Source organism: Tachypleus tridentatus, chromosome 9, assembly GCF_004210375.1.
Source record: "Tachypleus tridentatus isolate NWPU-2018 chromosome 9, ASM421037v1, whole genome shotgun sequence".
Taxonomy (NCBI): Eukaryota; Metazoa; Arthropoda; class Merostomata; order Xiphosura; family Limulidae; genus Tachypleus; species Tachypleus tridentatus.
This window is the reverse complement of record NC_134833.1, coordinates 87,714,005-87,726,846: the sequence shown is the minus strand read 5'-3', so window position 1 is coordinate 87,726,846 and position 12,842 is coordinate 87,714,005.

The following is a 12,842-nucleotide window of genomic DNA, read 5'->3' as shown; positions in this document are numbered from 1 at the left end:
TTGGATGAACTTGTAACGAAACTTGTTGCAGAGTTAAAAAGACTAAAAAAATTTTAGAGGTAAGGTAATTTGTCTACGTTTTGCCCAGTCTATATTGATTGGAGAATCATTTAATTAAATAAAAAACGTTAATTGCAATACTATAAGTAGTATAAAAGATTAGAGTTAACTTTCTTCGACAATCAAGAGCAAGAAAAAAGAAGATTGGATAAATATTTTATTTCTTATTTTTCATGTTTATAATTTATGTATAATTATAAAAGTAACTAAAATATAAAAATAAGGATATTTTAGGTTAAGATTACATTAAGTAAAATAAATAATAATAGTAATACAATAAAAATGTTTCACGAGTGACGAGCGCGAGTTGCTTGTACTAGTTGTAGTACCTCGTGGGTAATAACATTCGTTAGCGTAACGTAAGCTGCGCGTGTCTCGAGTGATTTACAACTTACAATGGTACGGCGGCAGTTAGTCACGGCTCGAAAGGAAATAAAATTTAATTAAAAATATATGTATACTGTTACGAGCTTGGAGCTACTTAGGATAAACGAATGTGGTTTCATATTACACTGTGAAGTCATTCTAGAAAGTAAAAAGGATAATTATTTCGATTTTTTTATTTTGGTGGTTACGAGGTCAGTTATATTTAGGGTAGGGAAAATAACAGATAAAATACCAAGTTTTACTGAGTAAAAAAACGTTTGGGAGGTCTTATGGATTACACAGAGTAAGTTTGGGATTGTTCGTATAAATTATTTTTAAGTTTAACATGAAAATTACTTTTCACACGGACGATTCAAAATAAATACTCAATATATTCATGGACAAATCTTTATTTTATTAAAATAAATGCATTAAAATATGATTTCTTATATGTTAAGACTCAAAATATTAACTGAAATACTTCCAACTATTGAGAAGATATACACTATATTGAAAGTTAGAAGAATGAAATAAAAAAGACGATAAAAATAAAAAGAGTTCCAATAGGTCACGTGCTCGGTCGTATAGATCGTGTCCATGTGACAAAGTGAAAGGACAACGTAAATGACAAGTTAGGAACACTGGGAAGAGCAACTGGACACTTCTTGTAATGCGGCGATAGAAAGTCTACTGTTAAATTTGACACTCATTGTTGTTGATTAAAGTACATGGTCAACATATCAAACATTTTACAGGATATTTTAGTTTCAAAGCAAGCGTTTTAATGGAATATTTGCAAATTTGATAAATTAAATTATCATTCTAATAATAAATAATTTGATAGTTTACAATAATAGCCTGTGTTGTCAAAATGATCACAGCAGATGCATGTAGAAGATTCACGGTTGTATAAGTTTTCCATCTTTTCAATATCTTCTGGTCGAATAACAGCTATTTTAATAGCTTCTGGTTACTAGAAGGTATTTTATGCTTTTCTTGTTTTGTGCAACCAGGCATGGAACACTAAAACATTGTAAACAGGATTCGCGGATTTGTACACTATTACACACTAGTAACTTCCAAGTTCATTGCACACAGCAATATTTAGCAGAAAGCAGGATGAGCGTTAACCTTATTTATTGATATTGATGAGGAAGTTTCTTACATTTTGGCCATCTGAGATATTAACAAATTACGTATTGCAGTACTTATGACGTTAATCACAAATATTCTGTATTAACAGAAAAAATAGTATACCTCGTTTTAGAAATGTGTTTTATTTGTATGATCAAGTCATTTTTGTACTTTTCAGATATTACTTAATTTCTGTATTAACATTTTTTATAAACAAAGTAATAATTATATATGTATGTTGTTATACCTACATTTACTTGTAATGAACAAAAGTCAAATTCTGCTTTCAAACAGACTGGTTGCAAAACCTTCAAAACGGAAAGTTTTGGTCACTGTTTGTAAAGTAGTTCGTTTAATTTTAGTTACCAGAGTAAGATTTTTGCAACCTTTCTATCCCTTTATCTTTGTGACCAGGATCATAAAAACAAGGCAATACTGATATAACTCGTGTGATAAAGCTGTACTTACTAACGAGCACGACTGTCGCCAGAGGCTAACACAGTTAGGGGTCTGTCTGAAACAGTTGTATGGGCATTGTTCCATAAAGAAAGCTACATAAACTGCAGGTTCGTTAGTACTTTGTACAAAATATTTATAGTCTCTTTTGCATTTGTAGTGAAAATTGCAAGCAGTGTGTGCTCATCTAGTCTGAATAACATTTCCCTAGAAGGTATAGTATCTTCCAACCTATCTTAGATTTAGTTGGCTTAACGTTTTTAACTTTAACTTTTGCTAAGTGAAACCACTAGTAACCACTTTAACCAGTATCTGATCTCTTCCATACTAAAGCAGGTTGAAAATAATATTTTAGCCAAGATGGAAGCCCTGATCTGTAATTTGTTTGGTATTTCTTTTTGAAACATTAGGTTGCATTTTTTTTAGCAGTTAATAAGTGTCAACTGGATAGTTTGGTTTATGTATAACGTTCTATGGTATAGACATTTCATCTTCAAGAAATATTATATTTTTACATTAAGGAAAACTTTCAGAAGTCACTACTGTTTTAGTTTAATTTAAAATAACTGAATTGAGTTATTTTAAAGATATGTGAAAACATTTGAGTCGATTGTTTACTACACCGTTATAGTTCTTTCTGTTTGTTCGTGTGCACTTTTAGGTTTATGATGCTAATTATTCTTTCAAAAAAAAGTGACTTAGCGTCTTGACTACAAGACGTTTACAAAATGTAAAATTTACTTCTTAACTATAAAATATGTAAATATTGAAAACCTCTGACACAAGTGCTAATCATTTCAATCAAAGTACAAATACATCAATGAATTAAAACGATACCTATATTTGCAGGACAATACATTTTAAACCAAAACATCTAACACATAAATTGAACATTAATTGCTAAATCATTCTTGTTACTTAATTTCCAGAACACAGTAGTCAATGTTCTGTATGTAATATTACATACCATTAATTTTCATTACGTAAGATACCGGTCCTTTTTACAATTGTAAATTCAAATTTAGTGGAAAGTTACCAAATTTCAATTGCCAGCTTTTTCATTTTTGTTTTGATTTCTATTTAAACTACAACATATTCTAAATTATGTGTACATTAATATATTATTTATAACCACTTTCAAAGTTTTAGCCAATATTATGTATGTGTACTTATGTTCACACAAATACATAGTGTATGATAAATTCTTTAATTAAATAAAACAATCATAAATAATACATTAGATTACATGAAACATGGAATGTGTTTAATTTAGGATGGAGGGACAATTTATAATAAAGAAAGAACGGTAGTTTTGAGATTCGAGTGCAGTTCTACAGTTCCAAATACGTCCTTCTGGGAATGCTTCGCCTCCATAATTAACATAGAGAAAATAAAATTGATAGAATGTAATAGGAGAACTAAAAGTTCATTTCCTTGAACAGCCGAAGATCTTGAACGTCTACAGAATTCGAAAACTTCTGTGTATTACAAAGATGTTAAACTAGGTACATAGCTATTGGTTGGTTATGGGATGCATTTCTGTTCTGAAATGGTTGAATGTTGTGAGAATTTCAAAAAAATTGTTAGCTGCTACAGGTCAATCTAAAAATGACAATAAACAACGTAGTGGTATCTTCAAACTATATAATAATTACTTATAAAATAATATGAAATCTGAAAAAGAAGTTTCAAGTAGTTCATCACAACCAAAATATAAATAGCAGAGCCACGGAATTTCATGAAATATATCATAGTAAACTGACAAGTTAATTTTTGAAGTGTATATAAACGATAATTTTGTCAATGACTGACTAAACATATTTTTAAGCCACTGTTTCTAAACAGCATAACACATGTCACAGACTAGAAGAAACTGGTTGACTCATCCTGTTCCCTTGTTTGCTAGTAGGTAATACCACCCTACTGATTCTTTAAGAATCTCAAACAATTAGGGCTTAAAATATGTCCTTGTAGTTTATTTCTGTAAAAATGAGTTTCTGATTTTAAAAACAATCTCATTCAGTTACTGTACTGTTACGATAAAAACACGCGTATTAAAAGAATAATAATAGACTTATATGTAACGCTGATCTGCTATTATAATTATACACAAATTAAAATTAATTACAGTTTTTAGTACACCTAAAATGTTACAACAAACTAGAGTGTTCTAGTGTCACGTCCTGCAAAACGAAGGTATATGTGAAGCCTTTATATTCATTTTAGTGGTCCATTTAAAATTAAGTGTAATCATAATAAATGCTAGTAGATATCCAATGACTTATGATTCAGATAAAGAAAACTCAATTAATCAAAAGTCACACAAGGAATTACGTAAATAAGAATACCATTGTTTGCAGTGACAGACTTTAACCCACCTGAATTAAATAACACTAAATCCAGGTATCAGTCATTGAAATTAATTTAATAAGTCCATGTAAAGAATTCTCTACCTACTACGAAGCTTCCTTCTTCCGATGTGTTGTCCAGGTAATTACGTTTCAGAAACTGCTGTACATCGTGAACTTTGAAATTGTCAGTACGAAAATGTCCTCTGAGAAATCCTGACAATTCTCTTCTAATTTCAGTAGATTTAACGAAGTAATCTGCTCTTATCTTGGAATTTTTATTGTATAATAAATATGCCGTTAGTCATGTGATTTCACTGAAGAATCCCTCTATGTGGCCAACGATGCTCACGTTGTATAGTTTCAGATTACCATATCAGGAAATTTAACATATATATTTAGTTTGTTTATACGTTCTCCTTTTTCAATATAGAGATCATTTGGGGTACATCCACCGATAACATGTCATTACCATACATTTGATCATAAACAATATAATTGCTTTCACTGTTTACGCCCGTGCCTTCAAAATCCGTTTCAGGTGTTGTTCACTCAAGATCAACTTGTGCTGAACAGCGAGTGCTATAAACATGTCTTTATAATAATTTCGTCCTGTTATAGAAGATGCGCAGTTTTTACATTTCTTTCCATGTCTCACAAACTGTGCAAACAAATTCAATTTTGTTCAGTAAAGTTACTTAATAATAGGAAATTTAATGTGTATACAATTATACTCATACTGTATTCTAGTACAAATAATTTTATGTGGCTCTAAAATGTGGAAACGCAGCATTGCATATATGGTTTGATTTTCTAATTAACAAATCATTTAGACATTACCGTACCTGCCATAAAATAATATCTTTACAAAAATATAAAACTAACGTATAAACGTCGACTCTAAAAAGTCAAAGTTAATAACATTAACCACCCATTTTTTTTCACCGTCATACCAGACAAAATTAGCTAAAAAAATGCAAAACGATTTCGTTAAACTTAAAAGGTTAGAAACCTACCAAACGTTTCTACATAATCTCGTATATTACTTAGTGTTTGTTGTTGTTTTTCTTTAATTTTGCGCAAAACTACATAAAGAACATCTGCGCTAGCCGTCCCTAATTTAGTATTGAAATACTAAAAAGAAAGCAACTAGTCATGACCACCTAATGCTATCTCTTAGGCTCTGCTTTTACCAGCAAATTGTGGGATTCACTATGATTTAATAACACCCCTACGGCTGAAAGGTTTAGTGTGTTTGGTATGTATACTAAATTGGGGACGGCTAACGCAGATAGCCTTCATATTGATTTGCGAGCAATTCCAAACAAATCGGTTTGTATATAACTTTTCTATTTTTTAAACTTAATTTTATCCTGTATGTCAGTAAAACAAAGGGTGAAAAATCGAAACCGACGCATAGAATAAATTTCAATGATTGCTTTCTGTAAACAAGAAAGGAAGTATCGGGTCTTCCTTGGATATTTGTTTTTCGATCTCATGCAGAGACAATGTATAGTGTATTATAGAATAAGACATGTTATTTCTTTGACACGAGTGCACCTTGTATTCTAAAAGTTGTGTTGTGGAAAACGTAGTTAGTCCTTGGTATCGAAATTTTGTTGTTTTGAATTAAGTATAAAGCTACACAATGGGCTATCTGTGCTCTGCCCACCACAGGTATCGAAACCGGGATTGTAGCGGTGTAAGTCCGCAGACATACCGCTGAGCCACTGGTATAGAGATGAACATGCCATGCACTCATTATGTATATTTTTAAAAGTTTCTCCCTTATGCTCTGTACACCAGTCACTGTTTAGACCACTAGTTGTTTTATATTTATTTTATTTGGAGTATTCACACTTATTGATATTTGAAATAAACCATCCCTAATTCAACATCAGTTTGGTATGTATTGTCTATTGTTTCTTCTGTAAAGTATATCATCGCTTCATATTATAGGAAGATGATTTATTGTTTTTCGTCAATTATTAAGACATTCTTTACTTATTTGAACCTTCATCAAAACTACTAATGCTCAGCTTTAAGGTAATGTTTAAGTTCTAGCAAAGACGAAATTAAACTTACCGTAAGCCTAAACTTGCTTGAAACCAAATGTGTTTCAGTTATGTCAGTAAAGGTAGATAAATTAATTACATTTAAAAAAATTATTAACAAGTATAAATTATATTAGAGAAACTGCTTATAGTGAAAACTTGAAAAAAGAAACTTTACTCTTTCTGATTCGGTGTTGTTGCGATAGTTGACATTAGATATTGAATAATTTTGTTGCAAATTGCTCTCATTAATATATGAATTACTCAACAAAAAAGATTTTCAAATTTTTTATTCCAAGTTCACATTAGAGGATCATTAATTTGTACTGTTTCACTTCAAAAATATTCAGAAATTATGTAATTTAGAAAATTGTTAATCCACTTTTCACACGATTGTTAAAGAAAGTGAGGCAACAATATAAATTAGAGAAAATGCCCTTTAACGAATTATTGTAATAGTTAAATTCACATAATTTTGTCAGTTATTCTTAACAAGAACATTTATAAAAGTCGTTTTTCTTTTGAGAATGTAGTCATATAGTGCTATTACAACAATGTCGACACCAACAACGTTCAAGAATTCCTGGAAGTTAAATGTTGTTATTCTGCATATGGCACTGGATATGAGTATATGCATAGGCAATCCGGGAAAAAAAATTATTGTTGTAATTTTTATTGTTATATTATTTTAGCGAATCTACTAATACACACCTCTGCTCTCTCTGGACTTCAACAACTCATGAAAGTTGCAAAAACGTTTTTTACCGCACCTGGATAAAAATGTTTTTTCTTGTCGTAAATTCTATCAATACACATTATGTTCCTTGATACTAATACAGGATTGTCATCCACTTGAATGTCACTATATATCATGTAAAAATTATATCATCCTTAATAAATATTTTTGTTTCCTGCGAAAGAAAGAAGCAAAAATTCCACCAGAAAAGCACACTTTGAAACAGAGACAAATAACGTAATATCTGATTAGCCCTAGATCTTGGTGTTAATGGAATAGTGTTCTGTGAAAGCACTGCTTGTAATGAATTCTACATGTTTCTTTTCTCCAAGAACCATCAGAATGGCACTGTGATAGAACATAATATAAAGGGATTCGACGGCTATTTTATCCCACATTATTTGGTTCACCAGAAGATCAAACTGAAAATTATCATCAATGAAAACAAATCATGAAATGTTGGAGGATCAGAGCCACTGACAACGTCAATTCTATCTCCATGATTTTAGCAGCTCTTTTCGTAATCTCTGAGGAAGAATAATTGCAGTTAGAATGTTACTTTCATTTGTATGATATATCAGGCAACCAAAACTACAGTGTCATCACATTTGACGTGACTTACTATTCTTCAGATAATGTGACTGATTCGACCTAGGAGATGTTTATTTCCTCTTTCAAGAAAAAATAGGGACAGTTACATCTGCAACTATCAACAAAAAATGTAAAATTTAAAATCAGGTAATTAACTATTTTATTTTTATTGACTCTATCTACATATATGCATATTATACTTCGTGAAACATTCTATATCAGTACATTACTTTTTCTGTTCGTAATTTATTTATTCGTGAATTATTTTTAGTGCTTGTATGTAGTTTCGTTTTAGTTTACTTGAATTTCTCTGTAAAATTTAGTTTGTTCGTTCGTTTTGAATTTTGAGCAAAACGATCTAATTTAGAAGTGATGGATTAGAGAAAAGTTAACCCCCTCAGCAACCAATTCTTCAGCTGCTCTAATCAAAGAGTACGGCCCCTCAGTGGTATGTCTGCGGACTTACAACGCTAAAAACCGGGTTTCGATACGCGTAGTAGGCAGAGCACAAATAGTCCATTGTGTAGTTTGTGCTTAATTCAAAATAACAACAACATCAAATTGTAGGATTGACCATCAACATAAAAAAACCGTAAACAAAAAGGGCAAGCGATTTCGGTAATGGATTCAAATTCGAGACCTGCAGGTCGATTATCCTAACTACCAAACCATGCCAGTTTTCTATAATGTCTATTGTGACAATATATGATTAAGTTGATTTTTAATATAAACATTTCTTTATTTCAAAAATTATTAAAATATACGAAAGGTAGTTGAAAACTAAGACATTTCGAATTTACAAATGTGCTTGCAAAGTGAAACAATAACAATAATAGTTCCTAATTTGAACTGATGGACTAGAGGAAATACAGTAGATCAACAGCGTCAACTACCAACTTATTTGACCCCCGCTAGTACAGCGGTATGTCTCCGGATTTACAACACTAAAATCAGGGTTCGAATCCCCTTGGTGGGCTGAGCAGATAGCCCTTTGTGGCTTTGCTATAAGAAAACACACACACACACACCAACTTATTGGCTTCTCTTATTGAGTAATGGAATCAAATCATTCCTTTTATAATGCACCGACTGCAGACAGCATTTTTGGAGGTATTTTCTGACAGGTTCATCCTAATTCGACAAGTAATCTTTACAATGCATGACCCTTAACTGATCAACTTTGTGCCTACTTTAGTTTCAAACATTTTACACAATTTTACTGAATATTTTCTCTTAAGTAAGAATACAAATTCAGACGAAAGTAATATTTTTAGTTTGGTTTCTTTTACGTTTCTTGCAAAGCTACTCGAGGGTTATATGCGCTAGCCCTTCCTAATTTAGCAGTGTAAGACTAGAGGGAAGGCAGTTACAGTTGCAACAGAAGGTGTTCGTACTTCTGCGTCCCAAGTAGTTTTTTTGCTCATAACTTAAAAGGTATCACGAGTAGGCTAATAGAAGTATAATATATTATAAATATTTCACTAACACACATCTACATAATTTTTATGTAAATTAAACGACAAGTAAACTGTTTATAAACAAATAACCAAAAGTAGGAGGAGCAGAAAGTGTTCGTACAGTTCAGAACTTGTGAAAAAACTAATATTCCCGTAAATATTTTTAGTTTAGCGAATAAACTACATGATACCATTCCAGAACTAGACACTTGGTTCATAATTATTAGAATTTAGCCAGCAAAAAATTTACTTTCTGTAATTTAGCGCCGTCTCCATCATTATCTGCTTGATCGTCATGTCGAACAGGAAACAACTGTCCAGTGATTTAAAAAAAAACGAATTATTGTAAAATACAAGTCTCGTGTGTCTTTCTCCGGTATTGCTACACAACTTAATGTGCCGAAATCTACTGTTCAAAGCATAATTGCCAAGTTTAAGCTTACAGGATCAACTGCTAACCTCCCTCATTCCGGACGCCCCACCAAAATTCCAGAAAGAACCAAAAGAAAGGTTCTCAGAGAAGTTAGTAGGAAACCTGGTTTAACACGTAATGACGTACAAAAACTGGTAAGGGAAACTGGGGTTGGAGTAAGCACCTCTACAGTTACGAACATGTTACGCTCTTCTGGGTTCAAAGCATGTCGTCCTCGTAGAACTCCATATTTAAAGCCTGTTCATTTAGAAGCACTATTGAGGTATACAAGAAAGCATGTAGATAAACCCTTTACCTATTGGAAGAGTATTCTTTGGTCAAACGAGACTAAAATCGAGCATTTCGACCACAATGATGTTCGATATGTTTTCCTTAAGAAGTGGGAACGCAATCTTCCAAAGAACACCGTCCCTACAGTTAAACACGGAGGTGACTTGATCATGCTATGGGGTTCCTTCAGCTCTTCTGGTGTCGGCAGCCTTCAAAGCGTCAACGGAATCATGAAAAAAGAAGAGTATGTTGATGTTAATATATTAGGCACTTATATCAGGAACTTGCGGCTTGGGCGTCGTTGGATCTTCTAGCACGACAATAACCCAAAGCACACATCAAAATATGTGCAATCCTGGTTGCAGAGAAACCATATAAGCGTTCTGTAGTTGCCATCGCAGTCACACGATCTCAACCCAATTGAAAACGTTTGGCATGAGTTGATGACCAGGGTTCATCAGCGTCATCCAAAAAACTTGAAAAAGTTGGAGGCCTTCTGTAAAGAAGAATGGAAGAAAATACCAGTCGAGTACTGTCAAACGATCATGATAGGCTACGAGGAGAGATTGCGCCAAGTAATTCACCTGAAAGGCTACACAACTGACCATTAAAGTAGACGCACGAACACTTTCTGCTCCTTCTATGTACGGTTATATGTTTATAAACAGTTTATTTGTCATTTAATTTACATAAAAATTTATGTAGTTGTGAGTTAGTATAATATTTATAATATACTATACTTTCACTATCCTAATCATGATACTTTTTAAGTTATGAGGTAAAAACTACTCACGACGCAGAGGTACGAACACTTTCTGTCGTAACTGTAGTAATCACCACCCACCGCCAACTTTTAGGCTACTTGTTTACCAACGAATAGTGGGATTGACCGTCATATTATAACGCCCCTACTGCTGAAAAGGCGGGCATGTTTGGTGGGACGGCGATTCGAACCCGCAACCCTCAGATTACGAGTCGAACGCATTAACCCACCTGGCCATGTCGAGCCAATATTTTTAGAAAATGCGTAATGGTAATTCTATGCATTATGGATAGTTTTTAGGATTAATATTCTGTTTATAAAGTTAGAAATATTCCTATTTTTCTCTCACTTTTTTGCACCCCGCTGGTACAGCGATACGTCTACGGACTTACAACGCTAAAATCAGCGGTTCGATTCTCCTCGTTGGGCTCAGCAGATAGCGCAATGTGGCTTTGCTATAAGAAAAAAAACACTCTTTTATTTTGCTGTTTTTTTTTTTCTTATGAAAAGATTTAAAATGTAACATAATGAAACGTTTATTCATATTTTCAGCCATATTTTCTATAGTGGCTCATAAAACGACTCTATATTTTTCAAGTACAAACTTTTAACTCATAGTTCAGTTATCTCTCGGCCGATTTAATATCTAATTACTGTTTCAGATTTAGGAGGTAAAACATTTCTGATTAGTGTATTTTAGTGTCCAAGGTTTCACAGTTTAATTTACTTTATTTCTGCCTAATAGCATTACAGTTTGAGAGTAGGCTGGCAGAAGTCCTGATGACTAATAAATTAAAAGATGGTATATGTCCTCTCCATGTTTGATATTGCTAGCGCACAGAGATATTGTTAATAAAAAGGAATAGAAGATCTCATAGATTACTCTAATTGTGTCTAAAAAGATTCTTATTGCATGGCTACTGAGGCTGTTGCTAACAAATTTCAGTTTGCGTTTTAAGTATGCATGTGGTATTTTAGGGTAAGACTTTTCACGAAATTACGACACTGAAATATCTCTTACTAGAAGTAAGCTGTACATAGAAATGGAGATTTACGTTTTGTAGGAGTTTTATCTTGAAAGTTGTGTACAAAATTTACGACAACTGATACCTTATTGTTAACTAAAACTATTAATCGGATGTCAAACGCTAGCATTATCGAGGCTTAGGATCAGCTGTCAATAAGTGCAGTAAGAAAATGAAAGGTTTATAGAGAAATCAAATTAATGAAACTAAAAAAAAAGACCTAAGCCTAGACAATAGTAGTAACAGTAATAAGAACAATAATTTAGAGAATACTAAAGGTAATGTAAGAGAACTTAAAGTAAGACAAAGTAAGATGATGAAGCATAAGCAGAAAAAATATTTCGGAATTGTGACATGATTCTACACGTATGCATAACATACGTAACAGAGAATCCCAATAGAGGAATCTGATATAAAGAGTACTTGCAAGGTTAATTAACGTAACTGAAGTGCCTACCAGAAATCGATTTATTATTGATGCTAAAGTAGAAGACTTTAAGTAAAATGAAGAAGCATTAATTGAGCCTGTAAAAATACAAGAAACAGAATTCTACATAGCTGCTTGTATCTGTAAAGTGTCTGAGAAAGATACCATGCCAATTGACCAAGTATTATACATAAGTGAGAAAAAATACTACTACTTAAGTATATCATGGTAGGTAATGTTATCAGTAGAGAAAAACAGCTGATGTAGAACACAAAAACAGAGAGTTTAACAAGAAACAGGTGTCACACAGTAAAAATACATTGTCATTCTATTTTAGAAGACATAGAAGAAAATTTAAACAGAGGTTCTGTGTAGATTTTGCAAAGATGAATAGAGTAACCGTCAAATACCTTTATACTTTACTATATTCAGGAAACAGTAAATAGGTTAAGCAAAAGTAAGTATTTTCATCCTTAGAATAACAAAGTGAATATTGGCAAGAAGAGATCGAAGAAGAAAACAAAGGTAAAAGTACATTTGTACTTACTTCAGGTAAGTATCAATTTAATAGAATGTCATTTCGTTTATTTAATGCATCTTCAGCATTTCAGAATATAATGGATGTTGTATTATTTGGTTTATAAGATTCAGACTGTTTTTATTTTTAAGATGGTGTCATAGCTTTTTCCGTGAGTTTTGAAGAACATTTAGAACTATTAAAA